Raw genomic sequence first — 6,665 nt, 5'->3', positions numbered from 1 at the left:
AACCGGATATAAATCGTGCTTGTCGACCGGGGGTCACGAGACAGATAACATCATGTGTTCCATTTTGAATCAATATAATTCGATATCACTATATGGGCAAAAGTGGCTAAAGTTGGTCATGATTATGAGATGAGAAAAAACAAGACAATTCTGCAAAATGATGAATGCGCATGTACACGTTTAAACAGAAGTTGATGCAACTGAAACTCTTCTAAGTGTTTTTGTAGCTAAAAAAAAACACTACACTTGTTCTGGTGAGCCATCTTTGATTGATTATCATCCATGCTGAAGAGACTTATTTTATTCGTGAGAAATAAACATTCTCAAGAAAACTGCACATTTTACATGAAGAATACACCTTTTGACCCAAAATATGATATTTTTTTGTGTATAATATATATCGCTGTGTATTATGATACTTTTTTCATGCAAAAGTGTGAAACAAGTTTTCATTCTTCTCCATAACCTTTACTTTTTGGAAAAGCTTTTTCTTAGTGGAAATGTATAGTTATGCATATGTGGAATGTGTGTGCCAATTTTTCTCGATCATTTCCACCGATCAATAACTTATAACGCTTACAATAAAATCTAATTCTTGCCGTTATTGTCATTTATTATGAACGTTATGTGGACCGGGATATTTCTACTATGCGTAGTACTGAGCGTTTACACTGAACTTGAGCTAGATTACGGTAATCGTCTAAATATGCCATTCAAGATCGGCCACCAGCATATACCCGTAATGACTGTAAGTCTTTGGATACTACCATACGTATTGGTAAATGTTGGGACAAGAAATTATAGCAATTGTTACATGCACTATAAGTCTCAAGACATCTTCAACGTTTTTTCCACTCATTGATCGATGATTTATTTCGTCGATCGTAACGTCAATTTATAAAAACGGCAAATAACTTCGTGGTTGTTAAGGTACTATGATAATAAATTATTACATGGAATTGTCATAAATTAATATAATGTTTGAAAAGTCAATAAATATATTTAATTTTCCTCTTTTTTGTTATCCAGTTGCCTTATTAAAATATGTATAATTTGTTTTATAGGACAAGGACAAGACATGAGCAATAGCGGGATGTTGTAACCGTGTTAACAGTAGCTTCTCCAAGTTGTACTCTAATTTGCAATTCTTACTTTAAGCATTATTGCAGAATTGTCGACGATCACTAATATTTACATTTTTGCCTTGAAAATATAATTACCTGACACATTAAAATGTGGTACCAGCATGATAACGAAGATAATGTTTGTTTCAACGCTGGTCATTCTACGTTCATTGCAGATTTTAACTTGCACTGAATGAAGTACATCCACAGGTGTCGGATCGTAGGCACAACGCTAAACTTCAATAATATATGATATATGATTAAAAAAAGTTTCAGAATAATGCTTTGAAAACAATTTAACAATTGTCATACTGAGAAAAAAATCTTTGCTTTAATGTTAGCGACCTTAAGTAAGTATACGTTTACTCGGCTAAAGAATCGTGCTGTGTGTGTGTGTGTGTGAGAGAGAGAGAGAGAGAGAGAGAGAATGGTTTCATCCTGCTCAACCCACTTAATTAGATGTTACAAAAGTCAGTTGGTGTGGATTGATGTTGTAGAACAGGTTTTCACTTTGCAGCCAGACAAAAGTCACTTTTTTAAATACAAAAGCCAATTGTATGGTTTACTTTAAACAAATATATCGCCTGGATTGCTATCAAAAGCCAAAAGACAATTCTGTCAATTTATAAACCAAAGGAAACATCGAAACAGCCATCCAAACAAAATCACAAGTGGAATGAGAGCAGTGCTGTTTTGGAAAATTACGATTTGGTGTTGATCCAAAACACGAAAAAATGGATCGAGGATGATCAGTAATTTGAATATATTATGCTAGTTATGCGACTTATATGATGAAAGATGTATTTTCATATAATTTACATCATTTTAACTCAAGCACATGGGTCAGAGTAAATAGCAATGGGTGTATGGCTCAAATTCGATTTTGGAAGAATTCGATTGGTAAAAAGGATGAATCAAGCAAAATCTACATTTATTTTGGGAAATAAACGAGGATATAAGTGACACTAAACGCGATTTGAACTGTGTTTGCACTTTGCTGTGCTGATCTCCCGGTAAACTTGAATGATCTCTGAATATAAAGTCTTAATTTTCTTTTATTTTATTTCATGTTAGAGAAATCAGAAACTATGCACATGCAAAATAATAACATAGATCAACCATTGTAGTTTAAAACGTTTAATAATGTGGCAAATGAACAAGAGCTCGTCAATGATGTGTGGCGTTCTTGCCAATTTTGTATTGCCACTCTTTGTGTCTATAAGTGTTGGGACACCGAAAATTTCTGTATTTTTCTTTTACATGCATGTAAGTCTTTGGACACGAATACAACTAATTCTTGATCGTTTCCCATGACTTACAGTCATTACAGTACGCTTCAGGTTACGAGCGAAAACACCGTATACAAGTAGCACAGCATAGGGGTTCACCTTGAGATTGTATGTATGTATGTATGTACGTACGTACATACGTACGGTCGTATGTATGTACGTATCTATTTCGTTTAACGGTATATCAGCAGTCCGGCTATATAGTGGTAAGTTTAGGCATCCCCCTTAAGAGACAAATAACAGAGCTAAAAGCCCCAAAGAGTAAACCAATAAAACATGTAAAAGTCTAAAAATTTTATATGACCAAACCCTTTAAAAATGTTAAAGACCTCAGCGTGGACATCATCTCGGGGCACATCCCTTGTCAAACAGTTTGCTTTTAAGTGTCGCAAGCTTGTCGTATTTATTGATGTGGCCAGTCTAGTATATAAGTTTAATGGAGATTTTTTGAGTGGAATAGTTTTACAAACTGTGTATTTGAAAATGTTTTTCTTTTCTTTTACTAAAATCTAAATGAAACCAGTCTGCCTGTCACGCTAAGACCAGAGACTTCAATTATGATAGTGTGTATGTGTGCATGTGTCTTCTACGTAGCGTTGGTGTTTTATAAGGTGTTTATTTGCACTCAAGTTTCAGATTACAATATCAAGAATTCGAAATTTGGATGTTATGAATTTTAATTTATGAAATGTAAACTGGCGCTGATTTGTTACAATACAACTATTAAATGTTTTGATGTGTATAATTAATTTTATAAAAATTATGTTTTTCCTGAAAATGTGATTTTCTTATAATAAAAACTTATAAAGCAAGAAATCTAATTTTCCACTTCAATCTGATAATGCGGTTACGTAAGTAAAACATATATATTCATTTGCTATGCAGTGATAAACAAATCTGGATTCTTTTCGTTATCTATTCAAGAAATGTACTCCCATTCTCACATCTCTTTAGTTAGCTGTAGACATAACTGAGTTTATTACATATATAGCTCCAAAACCTTGGGAAAATACACAAACACACACATATGTCGACAATATTTTTCTCTTATGCAACAAATAATTTTAGACAAAAATTAAAAACATTGAATTCTTGGTGCCATCACATTTTTTGAATATTTCATTTAAAATTATCCAGTGACGAATTATATCACAAGCTTGGACTGTATAACGTATTACCTTGATGTTTAGTTATATCGTCAGTATTGTGTGATATACAAAATTGATAGTAGTAGTAAAAGCAGTAATGATACTTGGCTTTCATATTGTTTTTGTTTCTTTGTGTTTTGAATATTTTCATTCTTGTCGTTAGATTTAGAGTACCAATGGCATTGCTCACTATTGTTGCATTAGTTACACGTATTGTAGATAAAAGCAACAACTACAGTAGTAGTCGTTAGTAGAAATTAAAAATTTAAACACACCGTGTAACACCCTACTGCGCCTCTAGATAAAAGGCTGTTGTGTCGACCTATGAACTTTGCACTATGACCTTCTCTAAGATAACCGTACCCAAGCTTATACATGGCAGCAAAATCGTTAACAGGAAAAGTGTGTCTTGTCACTGGAGCCACAAGAGGCATCGGAAGGGGCATCGCCCTTCAGCTGGGAGAAAATGGGGCCATTGTTTACATAACTGGGCGCACATTGGAGGCACCAAAGGAACCAGGTGGTTCTCTGAAAGAAACTGCTCGGGAAATAGAGCTGCGAGGTGGGCGTTGTATTCCCGTGCAATGTGACCATGCAGATGATGATGACATCAAGGAACTTTTTGAGCGGATTAGCCAAGAGCAGAGCGGACATTTAGACATTCTTGTTAATAATGCTTATTCTGCAGTATTTGCCGTATTCAACAACATGGGTAAAGAGTTTTGGGAGCAGTCATTAAGTATGTGGGATGACGTCAATCATGTTGGTTTACGTAATCATTACTTATGCTCCGTCCATGCCGCCAGGATGATGGTGCCAAGAAAAAGTGGCCTCATAGTCAACGTATCGTCTGCTGGGGGTTTGAGTTACATGTTCAATCCTTGCTATGGCATCGGGAAAGAAGCTTGTGATAGAATGGCTGCAGATTGTGGGCTGGAGCTGAGAAAGCATAACGTTGCTTTCGTGAGCTTGTGGCCGGGTGCAGTCCGCACAGAGAATAGTACACATATCTTTGCAACAGCCGATTTAAGTAACCTGAGCATCACAGGACCAATAACAGACATAGAAAGGGCGAAACAGTTATTTGAAAACGGTGAGTCAACTGAATTTTCTGGGAAATGCATCGTTGGACTAGCAACGGACTCAAATTTGATGAAAAGATCTGGGAAAATACTCCTGACATGTGACCTAGGGGAAGAATACGGAATTTTGGATAAAGGTGGTCGGAAGCCTTTTCACATGAGACAGTTGAATTACATTATCCCGCTTCTTTATCCAAAATTAGAATGGGTAGCGTGCTGGCTTCCTAATTTTGTAACAGTTCCAACCTGGATGATGGCAATGTCTGGAAACAAGATGCATTGACATTTTTGTTAATGATGCTTCATGGATATATGTATTTTAAACATAGACCGATGGAAAATGTAACGATTTCTTTGTTTTTCTGTATGGGAACTTTTGGACACGCAGAGAAACTGTGTGATGAAGGTATAATTATATAATCTACATAAAATTAAGTCATTATTTAGCTTTTTCATTTCAAGAACGATTAATTTAATCATACTATATGGGGGTTCATGTCATTAGTATTAAACCTGGAAAAATGATATATGGATCACTGACTGCTGTAGAATATAACTGAGTGTGATTTGATATTTAAAAGTACAGTCCTGTTTGCTGTCACATTTGATACGTGTAACGTGAGATTAATTGAACATATAGTTGCTGATTACTACCACCCGAAGATAGGACCACGGATAAACAAATAAACGAGCATGATAACATTGACGACTTAGTCCAATTTTGTCCGATATGTTGTAAAGTACTATTTTATCTACAAGATGCCCAAACATGTTGATTAATTTCTTCTACATGGTTATTTCAGTTTAAGCAGATAAAAAAAGTTTTGAAACAGGTTTCCTAGTTATTTTATATTAGTATGTACTAAAAGTACATACAATAGCTCTATTGAATCAGTAGAGCTTCTTTCATTATGGGATACATTATTATAGTAAAATCTTTTATACTTGTATTGAAAAAGCTAAAATACTGGTTCTTATTGCGCTAATATGATTTGAAACAACAAAATTGTACGCATCTATTTTATAATTCACTGTACTCGGCACTCTTTTCCATACATCATTCAATCCCAAACCTTTCAAAGATCATGAAAACAACATGAAACGGGATGTTCGAATACTTTTGCATGTAAGTGGTCTCATAACGAAGCAAATTAAACACATGCGTGCTCCTGGCTGATTGTTTTTCATTGAGCCTCAATGTTTTTCCTCTATTTGAAGGGACCTCAAGACAGCATTCGTTGTCAGTTGAAAGGTTCTTAAATGCGCAAAACTACAAATAATTTTTGACTAATCACCAAATGATCATATATCACGAAATTCTAAGTTCACACTTGCACGGCTTTCTCTTCTTCCGAGAAATTTGCTAATTACTCTGGTTGAAAAATATCTTCACAACACTGACTCCCAAAATAAGTAATTACTAAATCTAACAACGTTTTAAACGGAAACGGAAATGTTAATAGCACATGCTCAAGGCTTTTTACAATCTATCTATCTATCTACCTATCTGTCTGTCTGTCTGTCTGTCTATCTATCTATCTATCTATCTATCTACTTACATCGTGGGTATGAGTCGGTGTCGGCCAATGGGGGTATGTGAGAAAGCTTGCCAGTAACTACTGTGGGTTGGTGGTCCTTCCGTGGTTTACCCGGGTTCTTCCTCCACCAAGTATAATGGCGTGAAACCCACAACAACAATAACACAACCTCTTTATGAGTGCCAAACTCGATAAAGGAATATTCTTCACACCTGCATAAAAATGTCAATGACGGAGAGTAAACTATATAACAAGGGGTACAGAATACAACTTACGCCAGAGGTTCGGTCTTCCGTGTAAGTAATACATTTTTATCCTTCAGCGTTGTCATTTTTGCACAAAAAGATACGGGGAATTCCGTTCGGCGCTTGTTTGCCCTGTTACTTGCCGATTTTAGCAATATGAGAACGTTTTTGCTTATTTTTTAAAAGTTTATTTTTTGAAATTGTATCCGAAGAAGAAAACACAAACCGGTTAATATGGA

General features: G+C 35.3%; 1 pseudogene; it reads left to right on the top strand.

The window, feature by feature from the left end:
- Nucleotides 1-3,919: 3,919 nt before the first annotated feature.
- On the top strand, nt 3,920-5,732 carry LOC149793391 (dehydrogenase/reductase SDR family member 1 pseudogene; annotated as a pseudogene).
- Nucleotides 5,733-6,665: the final 933 nt, after the last annotated feature.

This window comes from Sinohyriopsis cumingii, chromosome 8 (assembly GCF_028554795.1).
Source record: "Sinohyriopsis cumingii isolate HCF-2022 chromosome 8, ASM2855479v2, whole genome shotgun sequence".
NCBI classification, from domain to species: domain Eukaryota; kingdom Metazoa; phylum Mollusca; class Bivalvia; order Unionida; family Unionidae; genus Sinohyriopsis; species Sinohyriopsis cumingii.
The sequence above is the reverse complement of the archived record's forward strand: the minus strand, read 5'-3'. Positions and strand labels throughout refer to the sequence as shown.